The following is a 12,836-nucleotide window of genomic DNA, read 5'->3' on the forward strand; positions in this document are numbered from 1 at the left end:
GACCCTTTTAATACAGTTCCTCACATTGTGGTGACCCCCAACCATAAAATTATTTTCGTTGCTACTTCATAACTATAATTTAGCTACTGTTAATGAATCGTAATGTAAATGTCTGTGTTTTCCAATGAATGGTCTTAGGCTCTCATATTACTTCTGTAATCGCATATATCATATTGCATTGTGTTCATAGATTCTTGTAGGGAGGAATGTCACCCAACTTATCTTTATACCTTTATGATATGAAAAAATAAAGTGGGTGCTCAACAATAGCATTTCAGCACCTTGAACAAGCATAACTTCAGACTAACTTAAAACAACTTAATTTTTATTTTACACTATGAGTACCCTTTCTAGAGGAGTTTTCTTCTCCCAACCCTGAATGAAAATTTGGGCAGTCCCGCCCTAACTGGTTTGGCTCAGTGGATAGAACATCAGCCTAAGGACTGAAAGGTCCCAGGTCGATTCTGATCAAGGGCACATACCTTGTTGCGGGCACATCCCCAGTAGGAGGTGTGCAGGAGGCAGCTGATGAATGTTTCTCTCTCACTGATGTTTCTAATTCTCTCTCCCTCTCCCTTCCTCTTTGTAAAAAATTAATAAAATATATTGAAGAAGAAAAAAAAACTAGGGCAGTCCTATTCCTTTTTCTGGTTACTTTTAGTTAAGAGACGTTAGTAATTGGCCCCGACTGGGTATCTCAGTTAGTTAGAGCATCATCCTGATATACCAACGTTTCAGGTTAGATCCCCTGTCAGGGCACATACAAGAATCGACCAACAGCCCTGGTGGGTGTGGCTCACTGGTTGGGCATTGTCCCGTGTCCCAAAGGGTTGCTAGTTCATTTCCTGGGCAGGGTACATGCCTGGGTCATGGGCTGCATCCCCGGTGGGGTGTGCAGGAGGCAGCCAATCCATGTCCCACTCTCATGTTTCTCAATCTCTCTCCTTCTCCCTTCCTCTATCTCTAAATATCAATTTTAAAAAAAAACTTTTTTAAAATATATATTTTATTGATATTTTACAAAGAGGAGGAAGGGAGAGAGATAGAGAGCTAGAAACATTGATGAGAGAGAAACATCGACCAGCTGCCTCTTGCACCCCCCCTACCGGGGATGTGCCCGCAACCAATGTACATGCTCTTGACCGGAATCGAACCTGGGACCTCAGTCTGCAAACCGACGCTCTACCACAGATCCAAACCGGTTTCGGCTAAAAAAAACTTTTAAGAATCAACCAATGAATGCATTAATAAACGGAACAAGTCGATGTTTCTCTCTTTCCTTTCCCTCTCTCAAAATCAATAAATAAAAATTTAAAGAAAGAGATGTAATTAAAATATTCAGTCCTGTTAAAAGCTACCACCTGACTTAAAGTTAAGGCTTTTCTCCCTTCTCCTAGTTTGTGCCTGCTGTAGAGGGAAGCTTAATTTAGGTAAAGAGTGTGGCCACTTCTCTCTTTCCCTGACTTTATTTTCTAACATCGCTCCAATAACTCCATTCAAATATCCACTTCAAAACCCCTTCCCCAGTCATCATTTTGGTACTTTATGCTTTGGATGAGAGTGAGAGTTTAAGAGTAATCTAATCAGTTCTCACCCTCCTACATTTTTCAAAAGGCCTACAGAGTGGTCTCTCTCTGATTCAGGCAGCACTCCTATTTTTTTTTTTTTTTTTTTTTTTTTTGCTAATCCTAAATGAGGATATTTCTCCATTGATTTTTAGAAAGAGTAGAAGGGAGGAGAGACAGAGAAAGAGAAAACCATCAATGTGAGAGATAGATTGGCTGCATCCTGCACGTGCCCCAACTGTGGCTGGGATAGAGTTTACAACCAAAGTATGTGCCCTTGACCGGCATCAAACCCAGAATCCTTCAGTCCACAGGCCGATGCTCTATCCACTGATCCAAACCAGCCAGGGCAGCACTCCTATTTTAACATACTTTTATAACAGCTTAACTGAAGTGTCACCACTTGGATTTTCTATTTCTAACTTTCAATTGCTTCCCTCCTCATCCCGAGTCTCCTATCCTTCTATCTGACTCCATTCCTCATTTCTGCATGATCTGCTATTCACCCACTTCATAACTTCTAATTATTGACCCCTGCACAGTCTCTGCAAGGGTGCCTCCTTACCAAGGAGACAATTTCACCATTTCACCAATTCTCCTAATAAACAAACTAATGTGCTTCTCAAGAAGAGGGGTCCAAGTAAAGAAAGGTTTCTATGTGGCAGATTTCCTGGCCATTACTGCCCCATATGGGTCTTGATATCCAATGACTGAAGGAGTAGGTGGTTTCAACTACCGATTCACTTACATTCCTAGAAACCAGAGTTGGTGCCCCAGAAAGTACCTTGTCCTTACAAGCTCAAATTCCATGCCATCCCTCCTATTCCAAATGATTCCCAATTCATTAAAAGGCTACAAAAACAGACTTGAACCTCGCCTTTCTCATATTAGCACCAACACCACCAGTTGGGTACTTAAGGCAGCTATATAGGCTATGAGAAGGGGCTTCATCATCAATGGCCTGCTGCACGGCTTTCCCACAGGCATGGACCCACTGGAGAAGAACATCCACATGCATACACTTCCGCGATGCCTTGATGCTCCTCCCCAAACAATGGAGCAGAGTGGGCTGTAAAAGTTCACTCCACCCCTTCACTGCCTTTAGGCCTGCTGATAGCCCAAGATTCATCATGTGACAGAGCGAATAGAGACATCATTATCTGTGTCGCCTGTGCTAGATCAAAGGACCAGCTTAGGAGGCTCAAATTCCCCAGTTTTACATAAATCCTATATATTCCTGGGGCCTGTATTAATGACTTCATCACTGGCCTTTCCAAAATTAAGATGGTCAGCACATCCTTACCATGGTGATCTGTTTTCTGAACATACTAGTAGCTTACTATGCCCCATTCGTCTGCCCATCTCAAACTCTAGCCTTTATTTCTCCAGAATTTTTCAAATACATAGCTATCCAGATCAGGTGGTCTTACACCACAGGTCTAACTTCTTTCGCACATGTGTCAAACACACGGCCCGAGGGCCAAATCCGTCCCGCCAGGCCTTGCAATGTGGCCCGCACCGCGCTGTCATCACTGCACTCCGCTGCGTTTCCATCACAATGACAGTTTATGACTGTTCAGTAAACCATTCGGCCCGCGATTTAGGCTGGATTTTAGATTTTGGCCCCTTCTCTGATTGAGTTCGACACCCCTATATCTAGAGGGAACTCTTAAAGCAGTGGTTTCTTAGTAGCAAAATGAAGAGCTTGAAGACATACTGATAAAAAATAAATAAATAAATAAATAACCCAAAACAAACAAACAAAAACCCATACTGATCTCTGGAATCCACTCCCAGAAATTCTTTTTTAATTGGTTTAGAATGAAGCCTGGGCATTAGAATTTTTAAAAGCTCTCCAGGTGATTCTAATATGCTGGCAAGGTCTAGAATTTACTTTAAGGCTATATAAAGCATCCAATGTATGCAAGATAGCATGCATAAATGTGGCAAGAGGCTCAGGGAAGAAACCCTCATTTGTTGATCATATACTACATACCAAATTCTATGCTACTCACTCATATAGTCTTCTCAATTGCACCTCATTTCTTCTTTCCAATCATCCTATGAGGTCAGCACTGTTATCCTTATGGTACAGAGGGAAACGGGAGAGTTCAGAGAGGTCACACAGAATGACTGGCAGACCCAAGAATCAAACCCCAGGTCTGAGTCCCAATTCCACACACTTACTGTGACACCATCCTGAAATGCCATGCCTCTGATAGCTGGATGATCCCACTCCCTAGAACAAAAACCGAAGTTAGCTTTAATCCCGAAATCCTATCCTATTGTATCCATGGGTTTTTCCTGCAACATTTTCCCATGAACTCCACACAGATAGACCAGCTGCTAGGCTATACTGCAGGCTGCCAAAGTGAAATGAAGTGCTCCAGGGAGAATGTCTTGATAAGGAACTACCATGTCTGGGTCTTTACTGATGGATGTCCATGCTATACCTGCTGCCTTAAGTCCTGAGGCGATAATGCTTACCTACAAGTCATTTCTTCTCTGGTCTAGTAAAATGATATACTCCATCAGCATCCTCTGCCTTGTTCTCCAGATAGTACACAAAGAACCAAAATATACTGGCTAAACTGCCTAAGGCTGCTGCCAATATCAATATGGACTAATAGCGACCTGGGAAGCTAGAGGCTAGAAGTACATACTTTTGTAATGTGCCAGTAGTACATCTAAGTAACTTGGTAGCCGAATTCCAACAATCTTACTCCCCATAATGCACATTTCATTCTGGCTGAGGTATGGGGTTTGTGGAAGGTGGTAGGGCCCAAGAGCCTCAGTGAGAAAGAACGCTCCAGGTGTTGGGTTGTACCTCTAAAATGTTGCAGGACAAAATCCAATGCTTGTGCAGGTGTCCCATGTTCCTGGGAGAGAAAAAAGGGGCAGATTAGTCAGTTCTCTCAAAACAATTCCCAAATTCCTTATTCCTGTTACCGTAACTCTTCTTCCTAATATCAACCACAGAGCTTGCCCAGGACTATGGCTTCTAGAATCCTTCTTGCTTCACTCACTTAGGATTTCTCAATTTTCATTTTACCCATCATGGACTAAATGTGTGATAGGTTTACGCTGTTTTAAGAAAAACTTCTCTATGGCCAACAGTTTTATCTTTCTAGTTTCACCTCTTCGTTGTGCTGTGTAGTTGCCTTAATTTACCTCTGAATTTTTCGCATCTCCTTTCCTCTGCATTACATTAGTTCACACTGACATCCTTTCTTGTCCTCCAGAAAGAAAGAAATATATATATAAAACCAACATATATATATATATATATATTGATATATTGATATATATAGATATAGATATATAGATATATTGATATATATATATATATCCAACACACACACACACACAAAGACAGTTTCAGATGGCTTAGAAGGCTGTGATACAAAACAAGAAGATGGGTTGGTCCCTCAAATGTATTCCTTTGTCGCTTCCAGGTATCTTTCCAAGCACTCACACAACTTATCCCTCAGATGGGCTCTGCCACTCCCACTCCTCCCCTGCCGGATGGGCTGTAACTTCCCGCTCTCCCACCGCGTTCGCGGCCAAACAAAAACACGGAAAGCAGGGACGACCGTACAGGAACGTTGAGAGTGTCGTGTTGTGTGCTTGCAGCCATCGGAGCTACGTTGACCCACCTTTCTCGAGGGCCAAGTTTGGCTGGCCATAACCAAGCGGAAAGTTTTGAACTTTTTGGCGCCAAAGTGCTTAGTCCAGCGCAGGCGCAAACGCACATTTGGGTGGGATGGGTGGGGAAAGGCGCTGTTCGCGCGGGCAGATCTCGCGTGGTTTGGGGAATAATTTATTTATTTATTTATTTTTTGGTGGCGTTGTGAGGCTTTTTTTTTTTTTTTTTTTTTTTTAATGAAGCCGGGATGGATGAGTGCTGCTGTCAGGTAAAAAAAAAAAAAAAAAAAAAAAAAAAAAAAAAAAAAAAAAGATCTAGAGTCGGCGGCGAGAACAAATGAGGGTAGTGTAACTAGCGGCAGTTCTCTGGGGCCGAGGACTTTTCTCCGAGGCCTCCCCCCCTTCCCGGGGCCGCACAAGAGCTAAGAGTATGAAAAAAAAGGAAAAAAACAAAACAAAAAGCCAACGAGGCTATCACCTCAGGGCGCAGTGTTTTGTTCTGCACTTTTCACTACAGGAAAAGTCCCGTTGGCCGCCGACCAACCAGTTTAAGCTGCGGCCGCCGCGGCGCCTGCGCAGGAGTTTGTTTACGAGGCCGCGCTCCTGGCGCCGGGCGGCCGCCGGGTCGGTGTGTGACCCGTGATGGGAATTACGTGTTCGGCCGGGAACACGGCTTGGAGGTTAGGAACAGGGCAATGTCTGTGTAAAATCTAAAGCCAATGAGAATACGAACGGTAGTGAAAGCTCAGAGCTCTCAGAAGTTGTTGTCCTGCCAGGTATTTATCACGAAATGTAGCGAAGAGGACCGCGGCAGCTGATAAGCTGCAAAGTAAACCCAGGAGCGGAGGCAGTAGGTAGGGGCCTTCTGAAAACGGAGGCTCTGTGATGGAAAAGATGCAAATGCGCCTCAGCCTGAGGCCAACCTCGAGCAACAGCTGCCTGACGTGAGGCCGACTCTTGAAGGCAGGTAAAAAAGGCAGCCATGCAAATTGTGAAACTAAAAAGGGATGACTCTAGAAGCAATCGCCGGGAAAAGCACACACCAAGAAGCAAATTTTTAAAAAAAAATGGTCATAAGTTCTCTTCAAAGACAGTTTCAGATGGCTTAGAAGGCTGTGATACAAAACAAGAAGATAGGTTGAAACTACCAGTGTGTGTTACAGATAAGACTGGATGCACTAGCAAATAAGAAAGGCAGGCAAGCTGGTTTTTAAAAAATATATCTTTATGGAAAAGTTTCTAATGGTGCGTTTTACTGTTCTCAAAAAGGTTTAGCAGTAGGTTCTGCTAAACCTGGATCTTTATCTTAGAGTTAGGTGAAAGTATAGATGTTAACAGTCCTGTGAGGTGGGGCCAAATTTCTTAGGCTCTGCACACATTCAGCATCATTCACAGTGCACAGTGAGCTTTCATCTAAAAAAATATATAGCCTCTGGATTTTTCTTACTATATTCAATAAAATAGTAAAATTTAGTAAATCTAGCAATTTGGATACTTACCTTTTAAGGCAAATGTGTACCAAAGTCAGAAGTGACTTTACTTGCTTCATTTTCTGGAGGTACATTCATTTGGTTGAGGTAAGGTGGTAGATAACCAGTTTTCTAAGCCAAGGTTGAATTGACATTTTCTTCATGACTAGCCTTCTGGTCCATACATATTAAGCACAATTAAGGTGAATTGACTCCTTGTTCACACTAATGATTAACACTCACTCATTTGCCCTGACTGGTTTGGCTCAGTGGATAGAGTGTTGGCCTGTAGACTGAGGGATCCCGGGTTCCATTCTGGTCAAAGGCATATACCTTGGTTGTGGCATATCCCCAGTAGGGGGTGTGCAGGGGCAGCTGGTTGATGTTGCTCTCTTGTTGATGTTTCTAACTATCCCTCTCCCTTCCTTTCTGTTAAAAAAAATAAAATAAAATAAAATAAAAATAAAAAATATATTTTTAAAAAAGACTCACTCATAAAAAAATGGCTCACTTTGTCAAGGCAATCAACAACTGAATACTTTTTTAACCCTCCCCAGAGGACATACTGATTTTAGAGAGAGGGGAAGGGAAGGGAAGGGAGGGTGCGGAGAGAGAAACATCAGCATCCTGATGAAATTGAACCGAAAACCTTAGTGTGTGATCTGACCAGGAACCGAACCCACAACCTTTCAGTGTATGGGAGGACTGGACAATGCCACAGCCAACTGAGCCATACTGGCCAGAGCAACAGCTGAGTACTTTTAATGTATATGATGAGATGGCTCAATAAAAAATTAAGTAAGGGGATTAAATGATGAGTTGATAAAGAATTGTGAATCCCTTGAGAGGATTATGATGAGTATGATGAAAATGATAATGTAAGACTGGTAAGTAGTCAAATAAAACTTCATCTTTGTTCACTGAAAGAAAAAAAAAAAGCAATTGTTTGATGAGTAAAAGAAACACTACTGGGTTGGTTTCCCATTGTTTGTCCTATTACTCAGGAAATAATAGTTAGAAAAATGTCCCCAATCAGTAGCTGAAAAAACTATCCATACCATTTCTTTAGCAGTGTTTGGGCACGCTCTCTTATGATTACCCTGACATTGTAAAGCAATGAAAAACTGCTGCCATTTGTATCAACATTTTTATGTCACTGGGTTCTTGAATTATTCTGACCCCAAAACAATTTAATATGTAATACCAACTACCTAAAAGTGGTTGAATTAACACAATATACTATTATTAAGTAAATAATAGAAACCTTTTTTCATGACAGATAACTATTTCTAATAATAGATAATTTTAATTTTAAAAAGTGTTAAACACACAAATTGCTGCTTCTAGCTCTGCACTCTAAGTGTTGGGAGTAACTCCAGCACTCTTGTTATGCCTTAAGAAGGAATGTTTCAATCAGATGGAAGGGAATCCTCAACAAGAGGGTAGGATGAGGGTAAGAGAAAAAAATCATAAACTCTGGTTGTGAATGTTAACTAATACCCACTGAAGGCATCTCTGCTGAAGCACTTTTCCTTGTGCTAACTCTGCCCCATCCCCACCCCTCTTCCCTCCCATTCCCACCTTTGTGTGGCTGGCTTTTCATTACAATTACATCTCTGACTAGAGGCCCAGTGCACAAAATTCGTGTGGGATGGGGGTGGGGAGGCCAGCGGGGGCAGGTTCCCCTCAGCCCAGCCTGCATCCTCTCCAATCCGGGACCCCTCAAGAATGTCCAACTGCCAATTTAGGCCCAATCCCTGGGATCAGACCTAAAATGGCTATCAGACATTCCTCTCACAATCCTGGACTGCTGGCTCCTAATGGCTCACCTTCCTGATGGCCAGGTTACCTCCTACTGCCCCCTCTCTGGTGGCCTGGTTACTCCTAACTGAACCCCCTTCCCCGCTGGCCTGGTCACCCCTTACTGCCTCCCTCTGCCAGCCTGGTTGCTCCCAATTCCCCCCCTCACCCCTGTCGGTCTGCTCACCTCTTACAGCCCCTCCTGCTGGCCTGGTCACCCCCAATTGCCCCTCCTGCCGGCCTGGTCACCCCTCACGGCCCCCTCACCGGCCTGGTAGCCCCACTCAGCCTGCTTGTTCAGTCATTTGGTCATCCCTCACTAACGCCCCTGCTGGCCTGGTTGTAGGCAGCCATCTTGTGAGGGTGCGAGGGATAATTTGCATATTACCTCTTTATTATATAGGAGGATAAGTAAAGGTGCCTTTTTGCTCTGCCACCCTCAGTGTATTAACAAGTCTTCTGTCATAGTCACAGGATGGCTGCCAAAGCTCCAAACATTGTGTTCTCATATGAAATGTTCCAAACAGAGAGGGAGAAGCGGTATAGGTGAAGAGAAAGAAGAAAGCTTTTTCTTTGTGGCCTCTCTCATCATTCCATATGACATAACAGACTGCCCTTTACAGCTCATTGTTCAACGCTATGTTGCTTGGCTACACACTGCTTTGAGGAAGGCTAGGAAAGTATGTATAGGGAAAACAGATACATTCTTTAATATGGTGCATTAAGAATAGCAGGGATATGGGAAATACTGTATAGGTTTAGGAGCAGATCATTTGAAACCTATGCAACTTTGTTACTTGAGGACCATAAAAGTTACTATGCTAATTAAAAAAAAAAAAACACAAAGCAAAAAAAACCCCAAAAAACTACATAGTTAAATCACCAAAGGCATTTTTACTCAACAGTATCATTTAGAGCAGCGTTTTTCAACCGCTGTTTCGCGGCACACTAGTGTGCCGCGAGATGTTGTCTGGTGTGCCGTAGGTGCAGACAAGACAAGAATTTTATAATTTTATATTTTGTTTACTTAATATTTCATAATAAAGTAATTATAAAATACTTTCTTTGTGTTTATTTGATTCCTATTCAAGAGAATTACTTTATATATAGTCAATATAGGCACAGAGTTAAATTTTTTAACATTTTCTAATGGTGGTGTGCCTCGTGATTTTTTTCATGAAACAAGTGTGCCTTTGCCCAAAAAAGGTTGAAAAACACTGATTTAGAGAGCCATACTGTCCAATATGTTGGCCACTAGCTGTGTGTGGCTATTAAGCATTTAAATGTGCTAATCCAAATAAAGCTGTGCTGTAGAATAAAACATACACTGGATTTCAAAGAGTTAGTGTGGCGCTGGCTGGGTGGCTCAGTTGGTTGGAGTGTTGTTTTGTACACCAAAAAGATTGCAGGTTCAATTCCTGTCAGGGCACATACTCGGTGAAGGGGATTGTGGTGCATAGGAAGGCAACTGATCGATATTTCTCTCTCTCCCTTCCTCTCTCTCTAAAAGACAATTTAAAAACAACATATCCTCCAGTGAGGATTAAAAAGAAAAGACTTAATATGAAAAAGTAATGTACATATGTATATTATTAATCGTTTTTATATTAATTACATCATTTCACCTGTTCTTTATTTTTTTAATGTGGCTACTAAAACACTTTAATTGGATATGGGTTTTATATTTCTGTTGGACAGTGCTTCTTTAGAACCTTTAATCCTGGAATATGTGCTTCCTCCTTGGACATATAGATCCTTGATAGCTTCTAATTAAAATCAGTTTCATTAAAATTGAAAATCTGGCCCAGAATTTAGCCTTCTTTATCAGTTTCCTCCACCACACACATGAAAATTATTTCACATCTTCATTTACATTGCAGCTTTACTATGTAAGAAAAACTTAAAGGTTCTTGAAGCCACTAAACAAGACTTTATTTGCACTAAAGGAAAGCACTCCTAAAGAATTTTTCCCCTTCAACGTCTTTATGTGCTAAACTAGAGGCCCGGTGCATGAAATTCCTGCACGGGTGTGTGTGTCCCTCAGCCCAGCCTGCATCCTCTCCAATATGAGACCCCTCAAGGGATCTCCAATTGCCTATTTAGGATTGGGCCTAAATGGGCAATAAGACATCCCTCTCACAATTTAGGACTGCTGGCTCCCAACTGCTTGCCTGCCTGCCTTCCTGATTGCCCCTAACCACTTCTGCTTGCCAGCCTGATCACCTCTAACCACTCCTCTGCCAACCTGATCGATGCCTAACTCTCCATTGCCAGCCTGATTGCCCCTAACTGCCCTCCCCTGTAGGCCTGGTCCCTCCCAGCTGTCCTACCCTGTTGGCCATCTTGTGGTGGCCATCTTGTGTCCACATGGGGGCAAAATATTTGACCATATAGGGCCAGCCACCTTGTGTGTTGGAGTGATGGTCAATTTGCATATTACTCTTTTATTAGATAGGATAGAGGCCTGGTGCGTGGGTGGGGGCCAGCTGGCTTGCCCTGAAGAATGTCCCGGATCAGGGTGGGGGTTCCTTTGGGGTGTGGGGTGGCCTGGGCAAGAGGCCTGTGATGGTTTGCAGACCAGCCATGCCCCCCAGTGACCCAAGCGGAGGCCCTGGTATCTGGGATTTATTTATGTTCTATAATTGAAACTTTTTAGCCTAAGCGGAAGCCAAGGCAGGCCAGAGCTGTGGAGAGCTTGGCTTCCTCCATCACCTGGGGAAACCCAAGCCTCCTGTTTGCAGCCATCTTGGTTAGGTTAATTTGCATACTTGCTCCTGATTGGCTGGTGGGCATGGCTTGTAAGTATAGCAGAGTGATGGTTAATTTGCATATTACTCTTTTATTAGATAGGATTTTTCTGTTTAATTTTGAGAAGGTTTGCCCCTGATTGCTCAAAATGTAAGTGTGCTGGGAAAAATAAAGAATGAGCAAATGTAATTTCTGAATTATTTTGACATTTTTCTCCATTTCCCAATTACATATGAACTAATAATGACATTATCTGGCATACAAAGCTTTTTTATTGTGAGAGATAGGACTGCCAGTAGGCAAAAGAGAGAGAAAATTTCAATCCTATATTTTTATTTTTATTTTATTTTTTTTACAGAGAGGAAGGGAGAAGGATAGAGAGTTAGAAACATCGATGAGAGAGAAACACTGATTTAGCTGCCTCCTGCACACTCCCCACTGGGGATGTACCTGCAACCAAGGTACATGCTTTTTTTTTTTTTAAGGTACATGCTTTTGACCGGAACTAAACCTAGGACCCTCCAGTCCTCAGGCCGATGCTCTATCCACTGAGCCAACTGGCTCCAATCCTATATTTTTAAAGGGTTTGCATATGATTTATGGGCTATGTTGGGCATGGTCAGTGAATAATAACCGGGAAAAAGATGATTCTTCTAGTCACTACATTAACGTTTAGTAATGTCTGATTGGATTAACTCAGCCCCAGTTAAAATCTATTGAGCTCTTAAGACCGATTTCAAAAGCACCTCTCTGATCTCTAGGACCTGCATGCCTTCTCTGATCTCTAGAACCTGCATAGCACTTTGGTTATATTATCTTTTTATAGCACATATATTTGGCCTTGTATTAAAGTTATTGTCTCTGTTAAATTTGTATAAGTAGAATAAAGGTCCCTGCCCCTTTGAAGACAGTGATTGCATTTTATTCATTTTTCAAAATGCTTCTAGTGAGTGGCCTTATGGTTCATACAAATTTGCACACTTAAGTATTTGCCATATTTAATTGTGCTGAATCTATCCTAAATGACTTAAGGTAAAAGTTGGTATTTGATTCAAATCTCTACTGTAGGAGTGAGGAAACTTTTTTCTGCCTAGGGTGATTTGGGTTTTTATAACATCATTCTCCACTTAAAAATTATCAACTTAAAAATTCCCCTGCCATATTTGGACAGACATTTTTTTTTAAACATACTTTATTGATTTTTTTACAGAGAGGAAGGAAGAGGGATAGAGAGTCAGAAACATTAATGAGAAACATTGATCAGCTGCCTTCTGCAGGCTCCCTACTGGGGATGTACCCACAACCAAGGTACCAGAAGCGAACATGGGACCCTTCAGTCTGCAGGCCGACATTGTATCAATCCACTGAACCAAACTGGTTAGGGCTGGTCAGACATTTAATTAACTTACCCCTAATGCCTTGGCAGGACCAGACCAAATGATTTAAAGGGTCTTTTATGGCCCATAGGCTGGACATTCCCCATCCCTGCTGTAGTGCTTATAAAATGTGTAACAGAACCCTCTGTGCAGAATAGTATTAGAAAAATCTGTCTAAGCATGTTAGAGTGTTTACTGGTGGGTTTTTTATTATTCTTTTAAGTGACTATGAT

General features: G+C 42.1%; 1 protein-coding gene across 3 annotated transcripts in view; it reads right to left on the reverse strand.

Moving 5' to 3' along the window:
• Positions 1 to 5,371, reverse strand: part of GPR19 (G protein-coupled receptor 19) — a 28,273-nt gene extending 22,902 nt beyond the window's left edge. Inside the window, exons 1-4 of one of the 3 annotated variants that reach the window (XM_045587763.1) lie at positions 5,222 to 5,371; positions 4,393 to 4,444; positions 3,753 to 3,804; positions 3,581 to 3,648 (exon numbers count right to left, since the gene is read on the reverse strand). The gene's annotated coding sequence lies outside the window, so the exon portion shown is untranslated. The remainder of the gene's footprint in view (positions 1 to 3,580; positions 3,649 to 3,752; positions 3,805 to 4,392; positions 4,445 to 5,221) is intronic. The other 2 variants (XM_045587762.1, XM_036457856.2) reach the window with 2 other exon arrangements.
• Positions 5,372 to 12,836: the final 7,465 nt, after the last annotated feature.

Source organism: Pipistrellus kuhlii, unplaced genomic scaffold (genome assembly GCF_014108245.1).
Source record: "Pipistrellus kuhlii isolate mPipKuh1 unplaced genomic scaffold, mPipKuh1.p scaffold_m20_p_3, whole genome shotgun sequence".
Lineage (NCBI taxonomy): Eukaryota > Metazoa > Chordata > Mammalia > Chiroptera > Vespertilionidae > Pipistrellus > Pipistrellus kuhlii.